The sequence below is a fragment of the Castor canadensis genome, chromosome 15 (genome assembly GCF_047511655.1).
Source record: "Castor canadensis chromosome 15, mCasCan1.hap1v2, whole genome shotgun sequence".
Classification (NCBI taxonomy): Eukaryota; Metazoa; Chordata; class Mammalia; order Rodentia; family Castoridae; genus Castor; species Castor canadensis.
In genome coordinates, this window is record NC_133400.1 from 1,606,599 (window position 1) to 1,621,477 (window position 14,879).

At 43.0% G+C, this 14,879-nt stretch overlaps 1 protein-coding gene across 13 annotated transcripts in view; it reads right to left on the reverse strand.

Annotated features, from left to right (window-relative positions):
* Banp (BTG3 associated nuclear protein) overlaps nucleotides 1-14,879 on the reverse strand; it is a 97,240-nt gene that overhangs the window by 53,381 nt on the left and 28,980 nt on the right. Inside the window, exon 1 of one of the 13 annotated variants that reach the window (XM_074055496.1) lies at nucleotides 2,158-3,313. The exons of the other annotated variants lie outside the window; for them this stretch is intronic. The gene's annotated coding sequence lies outside the window, so the exon portion shown is untranslated. Of the gene's footprint in view, nucleotides 1-2,157; nucleotides 3,314-14,879 lie in introns of those variants that run through there. 13 annotated transcript variants of the gene reach the window in all.

Genomic DNA, 14,879 nt, shown 5'->3' on the forward strand with positions numbered 1-14,879 from the left:
CTTTTTTTACTTTTATAATTCCCCTGGGTAATTCTGATGAATACTTCTGGTTTAAAACACTGAATGGCAACCGACTTGCATGTGCACATGGGACCCTGGGCCAAGATCCTCCTCTGCTCCCATACGCTCGCCTACACCTGATCCTTCTCTGTGCAAGTTTACTCCTTGCTCTGGGACTGCTGTGTCTCCACACAGGACCCTCTGTCTGCTTTGTTTAGGGATGTACTGCAAGTGCCTGAGAACTCTGGGACAGTGGAAGCCTGCCTACTTCAGACATGAGTGAACTCAAGAATGACCTGCACTAAGCTAGTTGCCTCTGGATTCCAGGGTCCTCACACCCAAAGACAAGATTGAGACTAGCGAGCCAGAGTAAGCCCTAAGAACACAATGCCCAGAGGGTGGCTGAAGTTGGCTCATCCACTGAAAAGAGGGCGATCTGAGTCCCACAAATGCGAGGCTATGGGAGGCCTGCAATCCCGTGGAACTCACTGGGGTGTCCAGCACGAGCCTTTAGGCACTCGATGAACAGCAGGCTCTGCACCACTTCACCTCCCAGGGTGGGTGGGCTCATGAATACTAAGCACTGGATGCCATTTTATCCCCATTTCTGACACTGAAGCTCAGAAAGGTCTCCCTGTTACCACTGACAGAGTGCTGGAAGCTCAGCACTCTTGGGCTCCTGTGTTGGCCAGGAGCAGCAGTGGCCCGACCTCAACCCCTGTGGCAATGGGCCCTGCAGAGCTGAGTACCGTGTCACTTTAATGGATTTAAAACAAAGCACCTTCGGCGCCCAGAGTTGTCAGAGCAGACGTCTTCCAAGCCAAGCTTATAAAGTGGCCTCGCCTTCTCTTCAGTGCCAGGAAACTCTCTGTCACAAGGTCGTAAGTGACCATCCTACTTCTGATTGTTTAGTTTTTGATTTCTGTGGTGCTGGGAATGTGACCAGGGCCTTGCATGTGCTAGGCAAGTGCTCCCCACTGACCTACACCCCTAGCCCCATACTATTTTAGAAAAACACTCTCCTGCTCCCTTTGCTCAGCATCCACACAAAAGAGAATGTCACCTGAATGTGCAACAGCTGGCTTTGTTCAATATAGTTTTTTTTAAAAGACCAAAAAAAAAAAACCCATAAAACCCTCTCCTTGAAAAATGTACAATTTAAACTCTTTTTTCACAAATTTGTGTTTGCCACATTTTATTACCAAAGGAAACTAAAACCATGTTGCTTTGAACCACAACTTGAACAATCACACAATGGTCAAGTGACAAGACAAGGACCCAGGAAACTCTATTCCAAATGGTATACATGAACCCAGACTTGGGGGGCAGGGACCCTCACCTCCAATGCCTCCCTGAGGCTGAAAACTCACACAGCTGCATAATGAGCAACAATGTTCCACCCGCTACCTGTGAAGGGAGGTACGTCACCTGCTACTTCGGTCCACACAGTGACCCAAAGCTGTCCTCTGTGGCAGGGGTAGAGGAACACCTGGATATTAGACAATGCCTAAAAGCCAGGCCTCATGACTTTATACTCCACCCTACTAGTCATCACCTCTTTGCAATTCAAATTAACTATGTATTAAGTTCAGTGTGAGTAATCTGCATTATGTAAATTTTCTATTTTTTAAAATTATCTCAGGGAAATCTGAAAAAAGCAAGCTAACACACAACAATCTCAAGTAATCCTCCTGAGTTCAATTTATAAGAAGACAGGCTGGCAGAGCTGGGTGTTGTGGTGCACATCTATAAACCCAGCAGCCAGGAGGCTGAGGTGGGAGGGTCATGAGTGTAAGGCCAACCAGGGCTACACAGCAAGATTCACTCAAGAACCAACCCCTCAAAAAATACAAGTAACAGGTTTCTTTTAAAACTCCCTAAATGCATATTCTTCTACAACTTTCACATTTATACTTTTGCACGATGCAGAAGAACCTGAGTCATAATAAAATATTGTGCTCTTTTATTTGCAAAACCAGGAGTTGTTTGCTAATCTCAGGAGTTTCAATAAAGGGGTGAAGGAGGAAGAGAGCACAGTCCTTCAGCCCGGGAGCCCAGAGATAGCAGCCCCACTGCCTTCCTACCACACCACTGTCCCAGAAGCAGTATCACAGGGAGCACATGGCATAGCATCCATGGAGATGCACAAAAACTCACCATGCAGGGGCACAGCACGGGGCACAGGAGCCAAGGGAGTGAACACCCCATAGCCAGAATCAGAACAATCCAAGCAGCAAGATGCAGTTACACTGGATTGCACTCCAAAGGGCACCATAAACAACTGGAGTCCACACTGACACAAATAAGCAATTAGGTAAATAATTAAGTGGAAAGATGAGACAAAGCCCTAGTGAAGAGTGGAGATATGCTCACCCCAGAGAAGTGGGCACAGCTCCCCCTGCTACAGTGGAGAGCACAGGATAGAAAGGGGAAAGAGCAACTGCAGGAAAAGTCAGCCAGGTGATTACATCAACACCAGCAGTGCCAGAGGAGTCCTGCTGACAGTGCGAACCCTTGATACAATGTGAGGAAAAGGGTGCTCTAACTCTGGGGTCCTTCCCCCAAAACTCATAACCCCCATCTAACCATGATTCAAGCATAAGACAAATTCCAATAAGCAGACACCCTAAAAAACACCTAACCAGTATTTTTCAAAAAGTCATCAAAAAAAGTCAAGAAACTGCAACAGATCAGGAGCCTAGAAAGTCACACCAAAAGCAACGTGGACCTTGCAGACATTTAAAAATACTGTGGGCGTACTATGAAGGTGGTTAAGGTAGTAAATTCCAGAATTCAGATGACAAGGAAAACTCAACACTAACTCTAAGTTCTACTTTGATTAAAGTTCTGAATTTGTGAAATTAACTGGCCAGTCCTGGGGTCTGGCCTAGATGGCTTCACTGGCAACACTTGCAAATATTTAAGAAACAGAACTGATGCAACAGAAGCCTTTCGGAACACAATCAGTAGGAAGCAACTTCCCAGTTCATTTCTGAGGTCAGCAGTACCCTGACAGCACAACAGATAAAGACACATCAGAAGAAGAAAGCTACAGGGCTGGTGGAGTACTCAAGTGGTACAGTACATGCCTACAATCGTGAGGCCCTGAATTCAAATTCCAATACCATCAAGAGACAATAAAGTCATGTACATACATAGGGAAAACTATAAAATAAGTGAATTAGAGAAGTAGCTCAGTACAGAGTTCATGCCTAGCATGTGAGAGACCTGGAGTTTAATTCCCAACACTACCAAAAAAATATTAAAAGTGACTAAGAACAACTACCAAAAAGAGTATGAATAAATTCATATTCATATGAATTCAAGAATATGAATTTCATGAAAAATGAGACTTAAAATGCAATTCCATTTATGATCACATCCACAAGTATGAAGCGTTTAGAGACACACTGAACAAAGTATGCACAGAGCTTTACTCTGAAACTGTAACCTGTTGAGAGAAATCAGAGACCTGCATAAATGGACAGATACACCACATTCATGAATCAGAAGACCCAACTGCTAAGATGCGATTCCTCCTAGAGAAATCTAGATTCAGTACAATCCCCATCGTGACCTATGAGTTATGCTGACACAAGAAAAGTGCTCCAAACTATTGGATCATATTCATGATCATTAAAACCTGTGGTGGTGATTACCATGGTTAATGATCTCCTAAGTCGAATATGTGTAGTGCATGCTTCCCTTGGCTAGCACTCATCCCCAACATGTTCAGGGATCACAACAGGTTACCAAAGAGTTCAGTTGTGCCAGGTAGTACAGACCAGTTGTGAGAAAAAGTCTTTCCTATCAAAGTGTGTGTCGCCATTTTAATTACCTGCGTTGTCCATAGTGCTGGCTTCTTCTTCCAGATTCTTGCTAAGCCCTTGGCCTGCGAAAATTGCCCACCATGCTGTGCACCTGAACCCCTCCCCCGACTTAGTATAGAATTTCAGCTAATCGAGAAGACTGTGAACTTCTGATCTTGGACCAATCCAGGTCAAAAGGTAGGGCTAGTCACTTCAGGGATATAAGGAGGGAAAGACCGCCTGCTCCCTTTTGTGCCTGTTCTGCCCACGTGCATACTTGCACCCTTCTGACTAGAAGTAAAGTTTTGGGTTGCTGAGACAGTTCATTGTTCCCATGTCATCAACCGGAACTTTCATTCTAACAATTTGGTGCATTGCCAGGAATCACTTGGGTTCCATCTGGGAAAGGTGTGTGGGAGCTCACTCCTCCAGGAGAAGCACACCCCTCCACCTCGTTGCAGGGGCCCCAAGGTATCAGGCAACCGGCACTCCTGGACTGGGGACCCATTCCCGGGTCTGGATTCTCTCAGCAGCACCGGGAGAAAGGGCCCTAGCAAGCATAGCACACCCCAGCGGCCAGGCAACTCTGTGCACGGGCCAAGGTAGGAAACACCACTAAGTAGCAAAGTATTCCTTGATGGCCAGGGAGACCTTGGAGCTTTTGTGAGAGTGAATGAGACATATCTAAGACACAAAGTGAGTGTGGAGTTCCAATTTGCAGTTCCACAGGTATCCAGGCAACTAAATACAGCCTTACAGCTGACCTCATGGTCCTAGTCAAGGGTTCATACCCTTGTGTGTGTGTGTGATTTTGTTTACAGCACTGAGCAAAATTTAATTTGCTCCTGGAGTTCTAGCTCATCTAATGCACACTTAAATTTAAATTGATTTTTTGGCATGTTTAATTTATGAAACGTGTGTGTGTGTGTGTGTGTGTGTGTGTGTGTGTGTATCTTCAAAATGCTTCTTAAACTGCGCTTATAAGGTTAATACAATATTCAAGGTAGTAAGAAAAACAGCGTTTATGCTGGAGATCTATGTTATAAACTGCTTAAGCATTTTACATATGAATATGTAACCACCTTGAGGATAGTTCTTATTGTAGAGTCAATGTAAAAAATTGTTACTTCTACTCTGTTCTGCTGCTACTTTTAAGAAAACCAGTTTTCCTCTAAAGTTGGTACAGGAAAGAGTAGGAAACACTTTGGAAGTAATAGTATAGGCAAGGACTTCCTCAACAGAACCCCAGCAGCTCAGAAACTAAGAGAAAGTATAGGCAAATGGGACCTCATAAAACTAAAAAGCTTCTGCACAACAAAAGAAATGGTCTTAAACCAAAGAGACCACCCACAGAGTGGGAGAAAATATTTGCCAGCTACACATCAGACAAAGGACTGATAACCAGAATTTTAAGCTCTCCCAAAATTAATGAACCAATAAAGAAATGGGCAAGTGAACTAAACAGAACTTTCTCAAAAGAAGAAATTCAAATGGCCAAAAAACACATGAAAAAATGCTCACCACCTCTGGCCATACAGGAAATGCAAATCAAAACCACACTAAGATTCCACCTCACCCCTGTTAGCATAGCCATCGTTAGAAACACCACCACCAACAGGTGTTGGCAAGGATGTGGGGGAAAAAGGAACCCTCATACACTGCTGGTGGGAATGCAAGCTTGTATAATCACTCTGGAAAAAAATTTGGAGGCTTCTTAAAAAGCTAAACATAGATCTACCATATGATCCAGCAATACCACTCCTGGGGATATACCCAAAAGATTGTGACACAGGTTACTCCAGAGGCACCTGCACACCCATGTTTATTGCAGCACTATTCACAATAGCCAAGTTACAGAAACAGCCAAGATGCCCCACTACTGATGAATGGATTAAGAAAATATGGTATTTATACACAATGGAATTTTATGCAGCCATGAAGAAGAATGAAATGTTACCATTCACAAGTAAATGGATGGAACTGGAGAACATCATCCTGAGCGAGGTCAGCCAGGCTCAGAAGACCAAAAATCGTATGTTCTCCCTCGTATTCGGACTTCAGATCTAGGGCAAATACAGCAAGGGGATTGGACTTTGGTCACATGATAAAGCAAGAGCACACAAGGGAGGGGTGAGGATAGGTAAGAAACCCAAAAAACATGATACTATTTTATGTCCTCAATGCAAAGGAACTAATGCAGAAACTTTAAAGTGATAGAGGCCAATAGGAGAACGGGATCAGGAATTAGAGAAAAGGTCAGTTTGAGAAGAATCAACTTAGAATGTAACATATTTGTACATGGAATCAATGCAAGGAATCTCCCTGTATAGCTATCCTTATCTCTACTAGCAAAAACGCTTTGTCCTTCTTATTATTGCTTATACTCTCTCTACAACAAAATTAGAAATAAGGGCAAAACAGTTTCTGCCTGGAAGCGAGGGGGTAGAGGGGAAAGGGAGGAGGTGGGGGGAGAAGGAGGGGGTGGAGGAAGGGGGAAGAAATGACCCAAACATTGTGTGCACATATGAATAAAATAAAAAGAAAAGAAAACCAGTTTTCAAACTTATTTCAATCAGGTCTCACTAAGACACAGGCACTCTGGTATTAACACTCTGGCTCAGACCAAAGGAGAAAAAAAGAAAAGCAGGGCCACAGCCTGCAGCAGGAATCTTGGAATTTGGGTAAAGAAATTACCTCAGCCTGTCTCATTCTGTTGTAAATAAAATCTGGGATTTAATTATCTCTTATTGTATAAGGGTCTTTCTATAAATTGTTTTTACACAAAAAAAATAGTTTTAAAGGTGTTTCTTTCTGGTTTTTTTCATGCAAACATAAGACTCTAAGTTAAAAGGTTTTATGTTATTTTCAACAAGTAAAATATATAACGTATTTAAGATATGGTTTTTAAAAGTAAAAGGTTAAAGAAAAAATACTTTTAGATGGGAAAAAAGGATTATGTAAAAAAAGGTTTGTCCTAGAAATTATCTCAAAATGGAAAAAGAAAGGATAAGGGCAAGCTCCCACAGGGGTTACAGAGTAAGGTGTTATAGACAGACGGAGCTTACAAACGCTTATGTAAGTGATTGAGTTGACTAAAATCTAAGAGTTACATTAAAGGTTTTGTAAGGTCAAAATTTAATGTACTGATGTTAAATTAAAACTTAATTCTCTAGGCTCATAACAACAAGACTGTCTTAAAAATATATTCTGTTCTTGATAATATTTACAAAAAACTATCTTAAAGAAAAGGTTTTTGTTTTGTTAAGATAACTGTCAGGAATTTTTGGTGCTACAGGTTGATCCAAAATTTGTCAAGACAACAAGAGTTTATTGAAACACAGAGAGACAATAGGCAGATGAGCCCAGGGAGTGCTGCTGCGCTGATATGAGGGTTGGGACAGATTTACTTATGTAAACCAAAGTTAAAAAAAAAAAAAACACAGCCAAAGCACACCCTCCGGGTAGGATAAAGAAAAAAACTCAAAAAGGAGCACTACACTGGATGTCAAGACCGCCAGCTTTTATTGGAGTCAACAGAGTAGAGATGTTAGTCCTATTCCTTCTACATCAAGCAGAGGGAATTTTTGGCCTGGGATGGCCAGACTGGGCCTGTTATTTTAGGGGGGCTCCACTGACTACAGGTTGGTGGGATCCTGCAGTATGTCATGAGCCATGTGTTAATGTCAACAATCTGGGATGTTATCCCTTATCAACATCTGAGCCATGGTTCTTGAACATGAGGTTTCCTAACTCCACACTTAGTCCCCATAAATATTTACCTGTGCTCTCTGGTGATTTTTGTCAGGGTTTTGACGACTGAGGCAACTGAGTCATAACTAAATAAAAGTTCATTTAAGAATTGGTTTATGCAAAGTCTTCTAGATGATCTCATAATTATGGTTAAACAACTGTTGTCTTGGGTGATTCTGATGCAGTTGGTACTGTATATGCATCTGTAACTGGTCTATTTGTGGTCACTGACACTGTCCCCCCAACTGAGGGAAAAATCTAAGGTTTTACTTCAAGAGCAACAACTAAACTAATATGCACATACAACTTCTACAGAGCTGTGATGCTGTTGCTGGCTTCTGTTTTCCAGGTATATCAGCCTTCTAAAATACAAAGTTTAGAAAAACACTGTAACAAGAACTTAACGGTACTGATATACTTACTGTTAGTTGCTAAATTGACCAAAGTTTTAATCATGGCTCATTTAAGTTTTTGTCATTACAGTTCTGATCCTTCTGGGGCATTTACAATCAAGACCATGGAAAATGACTCTAACAACTACTGATGTGTCAACCAGGTTAGCTTTCTGAATGTCTGCTTCTGTTGGATTTTGTTAGGTATTGTCCTTGTCTAGAAGCCCACCGCCTAAGAGCCCACTCCTTCTAAGCCTCTTTGTTGCTTAAATTTGGCCAAAAGGGCCCAGTTGGCACTGACTGTCACCTGATCTACTTGTTAGTCCCCCACCATCACATAGGACCAAATCCAAAAAATCCAGGAGGGGAGAAACACAAATCCTTGAGAAAGATTTTCGGAGGAGAATGCTCAGAGACAAGCAGTCTGGAGACAAGGGGGGAATGCTGTCAAAGTTCAAATGGAGTCACTCGTGCCAGACCTCTCAAATAAATAAATAAATAAATAAATAACCAAAGCCAAGAGGGCTGAGGAAATGGTTCTTATGCATGTGCAGCTATCTGGAATTAAAGCCCTTCCAGACACAAAGTCTTATTTTTAGCCAGGGTCTTCTACTTAAATAGAGACAAACCATTTACACTGCCTCTAGACATGTGCTTTAATACTTAAAGATGGTGTTTTTAATTTTTTTCAAACAGTGGATTTTTCTTGGACATATATGGACCCCTCATTTAAACTGTCATGAGACAAAGTAACCACTGACAATGTATTGTGCCATGATAATTCTGCAGACAAGAGAAACCGCAAGTTCCAACATTAAAAAATGTGCTACAGCCAACACCTGCTGCGTAGGCATGGGCAGCATTGGACAAGTGGACACGTATGCACACTCACCCACACATTCTCAAGCTGCTGGTCAAGTTTGTTTCAAGGCTGGAGACAATCAAGCTCCAGATGGTGACAGCGACAGAGCCACACATGCTGGACACCTCCTCTTGGTACTGAGGACCCCTAGACAGACCCACTTTGACATCCGAATGACTGTCTGAGGACCCCTTGAGTCAACACCCCTTTTCCTGACAGAAGTCAGGGTTACCTTTGCAGAGGGGGGAAAATAAGGGGACAAACATAAGGAAAAAATAAAATAGCAAAAATGTCCCTAGAGATGTAAATGTAAAGGGACAAATAACAAAAGTAACTTTGTTTTATATAAAGGAGACAAAAAGACATACTTAAAAACAAAACAGTTAGAGAGAACCAGCTTTTGCACACTGGTGCTAAGGCACAACAAACTCTCCCAAAATAGACAAAAAGGGGTCTCACCAAAATAATGAGTAGTCATAAAATATAGGTGACAAGCCACAAGAACAGGACAGACTAATGGGGCCCAGTTAAAATGTCCCTCTAATAGGGGAGCCATTAAATGTTCAAGCTTGACCAAAAGCCAATTAATACTAAGTTTAAAGAACTGTAAATTTATAAAAAAAAAAAAAAAAGGGGGGGGGGGTCGGCAATGTGTCCTGACTGGAGGTGAATGTCATATGTACATCTCTAACAATACAGCCCAGACAGAACTATAACCAAGGCTCTCCAGGGCTTCACAGCCCTGTCAAACAAACTAACAAAAAATTCAGGAATAAATGCTCCCTTTACTAGATAACTAAAACAATGATTCAAAAAAAAAATAAAAAGGAGTAATGGTTTTGATTCTAACATCCCTCATTGTTGTATTCGGCCTTAATTGGGTGCTGTATTATTCCCTGTGTTCGAGGACTGACGGACTGGCTCATCGAAGCTGCTCTAACTAAATGAACACCTGTCTCACACCAGCTGTTGTTAAGCACGGCTGAAATGAAAAGTCAATTAATGTTACATGGGTTGAAGAAAAGAGTATAAGTTAAACAGGGGGGACTGTGAGAAAAAGTCTTTCCTATCAAAGTGTGTGTCGCCATTTTAATTACCTGCGTTGTCCATAGTGCTGGCTTCTTCTTCCAGATTCTTGCTAAGCCCTTGACCTGCAAAAATTGCCCACCATGCTGTGTACCTGAACCCCTCCCCCGACTTAGTATAGAATTTCAGCTAATCGAGAAGACTGTGAACTTCTGATCTTGGACCAATCCAGGTCAAAAGGCAGGGCTAGTCACTTCAGGGATATAAGGAGGGACAGACCACCTGCTCTCTTTTGTGCCTGTTCTGCCCACGTGCATACTTGCACCCTTTTGACTAGAAGTAAAGTTTTGGGTTGCTGAGACAGTTTATTGTTCCCATGTCGTCAACTGGAACTTTCATACAAACAAAGTCAAGGAAGAGAAACCATAAAATTAAATGGAAGCATCAAAAACTCAAAATTAAACCTGTCATGGCCCAGATCAAACCATTTCTCCACAATTCCTACAGCACTGTACTGAGCGTGACACATTCTGAAGCCTATGAAATGCCAGGCTTTTGATTCAGAGCCTCCATGACCCCAAAGTGGCAACAGCCCCAAACTGGACACAGGATGCCCCTAGCCAAGACCTCCAGCTCTCAAATCTAGAACAGAGGTGCTTGGCAGGAGGCCCAGCTCTACAGGAAGCCAGGCGGGCTACAAAATCCAGAGCAGCTTTTCTGCAAATATGAGCCAACATTAAAACAAAAGAGCCTCTAGAACTAAAATAAAGAATCAGCAACCCGCATGTTGGAGGGAATTCAAACCATTCTTGACCAGGGGAAGAGAAAGAATTCTTCCGAAGTTTCACATGACACTTATCTCCGAAAAACTTTAAATTATGGTCTCCTTTAATTCTGAGAGGCATTAGCACACAAAAGCCTCTCTTTAGAACTATTTTTAAATTATAGAAACATGCTTAAGCCTTTTAAATTTTTAATCTTTTAAAACCAAAAAACCTTTAAAAACAAAAACCTATTGCTTTTAAAAATAAGAAATGTTTTTCTAGTTAGTATACATCCGTTAGTAACAAACAGGTGGAGGTATGGCTCAAATGGTAGAGTGTGTGCTTTGCAAGCAGGAAGCCCTGAGTTCACACCACACTCCCATCAAAAGACCAGAAACCTGTGTTTGAGTTGCTGGGTTACAAGCTGTTGCAGTAGCTATCAGTCTCTGATCTCGCAGTCACTGGTCTGTGAGTTCTGTGTGGCCCCAATGCACCATGTTCAGCCACGCAGCACTCAAGACACTGTCTTCAACTGCCTGTGTCCAGCTTCAAAGCCATACAGGAAGATGACCACACACCATCTGCATAATTGTAGCTGTACACTCACTTGATGCCTTCCGGACAGGAACTAAAACACTGGCCCTTAGGGAACTTTCACAGCCGGTATTTAGAAGCCGGGCCTACTAAACCACAGGCTTTTACAACTGAACACAGAATGCTTCAGCATCCATGGCTCCCAGTCCCTCTTTAAGCATCTTCAAAGCTAAAACCTCATGCCACTACCCCTAGAATTACAATTATGCAAGTTTCAAATTCATGGCACATGTGCAGGGAAAAAAAGGTTCCTACCCAGTAGAATTAAAGTCCATTTTCCTTGTCCTCAAGTGGAACACACTGTTGTTGGATGAAACCTATCCAAGAAGTATCACAAACATTTTTATTACAAAGATTGAGCTTTAGCTTCAAAGAAAACAGGTCTTCTTTTCTTTCTGTTTTTCTTGAATTTATTTAAAGAATCTCATTCAGATGTAGAATCTGAAAATCTAGATCCAAATGCCAGCTGAGGTTGGCAGTAATCCACTGCCTTCTGTGTTCCAAAGAGCAAAAAGAATACATGACTAACGCAGTGCTGACAAGAGTCCTGGCCAGTTAATTAAAAACGACCACAGGTGGAATGGATCTCAGAAAGCAGAGAGGCTGCAGTATGTCCTCCTGCAGTGAGGTCTGGGCTGAGTGTGGCCTCTCCAAACAGAAGGCAGGTGGCTCAAGAGACAGCTTCTTGTGAGCCCAAGAAGCTCCCTTACAACTCAAAGACCAGCATCAGCTACTTTCAGCCCACAAAACTACAACTCCCAGCACACCATTCTCAACTAGCAACAGGTGGGCCCAGCCAATTGAAGTGTTTTGTTTTTGTTTGGGGGTTTGGCAGTACTGGTGTTTGTACTCAGGGCCTTGTGCTTGCTAGGCAGACACTCTACCACTTGAGCCTTACCCCCAGATCTTTTCTGTTTTAGTTATTTTTCAGATAGGGTCTCCTGTTTTTGCCAGGACCAGGCCTCAACCCTCAATCCTCCTACCTATGCCTTCCTCTATGTATCTGGGATTGCAAGTGTATACCGCCACACCTGGCTTGTTGATTGAGATAGGGCAGAGGTAGTCTCTCTAGTTTTTTGCCTGGGCTGGCCTTGAACTGTGACATTCCTGATCTCCACCTCCTGAGTAGCTGGGATTACAGGTGTGTACCACCATGCTGTGTTTTAAGTCTTCTTTCTTGGTTGGTTGTTTGTTTTTGTCTGTTGATTTTGGTTGGGGATAGTGGACAGTACTGGGGTTTGAACTCAGGACATCAAACTTGCTAAGCGGGTACTCTGCCACTTGTGCTGCACCCCAGCCCTGAAGTTATTCTTACAAGCATATGATTTGGATGTAAGAGAATCTCTGATATACATACTTCTCTTATTTTAAGTATCTGAGGCCCAGATAGGGAACAGAAGTTCCCTATCACTCAGGATGCTAACCAACAGTCAGCTGTTTTGGAGATTTTTCTATGCTCCACTGCCCACCTTTAGGATGTACAATGGCATTCACAAATTATTGATTTTCTCCTTTTAGCAAACTGTTTTCATTTCAATCCTGGAGTTAAGACCTGAACCTCTGCTTCTCCCTGAAGTTTTCTGTTAGTGGCTCTCTAGTGAGTGCAGGGCACATCCAATTCATCATCTTCTTGTGTGTCATCTAGAAATAACTGTAAGACTTGGCCAAGTGTCTAGTCAGGGTGACCGTGATCCAGAGGCCTGCTCTCCCCATAAGATAAAATTCCAAAACCAGACACCCTCAAGGTTGCACCACAATGGCCCTCACGGTCTTCCACTAACAGCTCCTTGCCACAGTCAGCTCCCTCATTGGACACAAAACCAGCACAAGGATCAGCGGTGATGAGCGGTGTTCTCAATGCTTCTCAGCTCATGAAGAAGTGACAGAGGACTGAGGTAGTCATCCTCAGAACAGGGGAGGTTCTCCTGAAGGAAGGGTGTCACCATCCTTTTGTTTCAGTCCTTAGAGGGATGGTGCTAGGGAGCTGTGAATCAAGTGGGACAGAGGTGGCTGTTGTGGTTGAAGTCTGCTGAGTGCAGGCCAAGGAGCTCAGGGCCACCTTCCAAACATGAGACAGCCACACCTAACACAAAGTCTTTCTGCACAAATGTCCAAAGTCCCAAGCACTCACAGAAGCAAAATGTATGCTTCTAACTCCATTCCACGTGACCTCTGTCCACAAAACACTCTTGCATTCTGAATGAAACTTGAGCTCTCCAGGGATTCATCTATTGAATATGCCTCAGAAAAATTGTACATGCTTCACTTCATTTGAAACTGCACACAGAGCTGCTCACCATTCTGAGGCATCCCACAGTCCCAAGTGCCACACCTGGAGCATCTGTGCAGGTCACCATGTGCACATTGGCACTGTCACTGCATTATACACTGCTGTCCTCTCACTTCTTTACATCACAGTCAGGTCCTTCTATCCACTTTAAATCACAGGTTACATTGCCTATATACTGCATTTGAAGATGGCAGTATTTTTTTATTTAATTGTCCAAAAAAAAAAAAAAAAAACAAGGCAGTAAGATCCAGGCACCAGTGGCTCACACCTAGAATCCTAGCTACTTGGGAGGCAGCGATCAGGAGAATTGCAGTTCAAAGCCAGTCCCAGGCAAACAGTTCATGAGACCCTATCTTTTGAAAATAAATCTATCACAAAAAAGGGCTGGCAGAGCCGGCTCAAGTGGTAGAGTGCCTGCCTAGCAAACATGAGAGGCCCTGAGTTCAAACCCCAGTACTACCCAAAAAAATAAATAAATAAATAAATAAATAAGAAGGTTGGTAAGTTTGGGAGCCTAACAGAGAGCCTGCACACACAGCATGCTGACGTGTGTCTGTGGGGAAAACAAGCAAGTGAGCTATATGGCCCAGCAGATACAGGGCACAAGAATGATCCCCAATAGGAACTGAGATACCCAGATTCCTCCACTACCAGCTGACGAAAGAGTAGAGACAGGTAGTATTGCCAACACACCAGGGAACTTGTGAGCAGTAAGGGAGGCTTTGTGAATTATGCCAGCACAGCAGGCAACACCAGGAGCTGTCCTAGATAAAGCAGGACAGGTGATCACCTTGGCATCCATAAGCATCCCAAAACTAACCAGCAAAGGTACCCCTCCTCTCCTTTCCAACATTCTCCTTAAAGTCTACAAAACACCCAGCACTGCTCTGGTCACCAGCACACATGGGCAGTAGCACACAGTAGTCTCCACAAATGCTGGCAGTAAGACCTGCAGAACCTCCAGGCTACTGTGCCCTGTGGTGCCCTCCTCTACCCCACTATCCTGCTCCTCCTAGACACACCAGGCAGGAGGCTGCAGGCCTTCAAGGGAACTCAAGAGGACAGCCTCTGTAGAAAGGCTTCAAATGCTCAAATGAAAAGACATATTTTGGTCACTGCCACAAAAATGACTTCCCGACCAGTGTAGGAGAGATAAGAACACCAACAGAACTCATGGTCGCTGCCCCCAAGTCTGAGCCTAAGCACACCTCATGACATGGTGCCTTGGCCTATAGGATCCATGTGGAGGTAGAAGACATCTGAGGCATTCACTATTCCAATCTAACTGTTCAGAAAGCTTCAACTCAAACAGTACATAAAACACTTTACATTGAAGATGAGGCTCCAAACATTTTTTTAAATAGGTATGATAAAAGCTACAGACTTGAATGG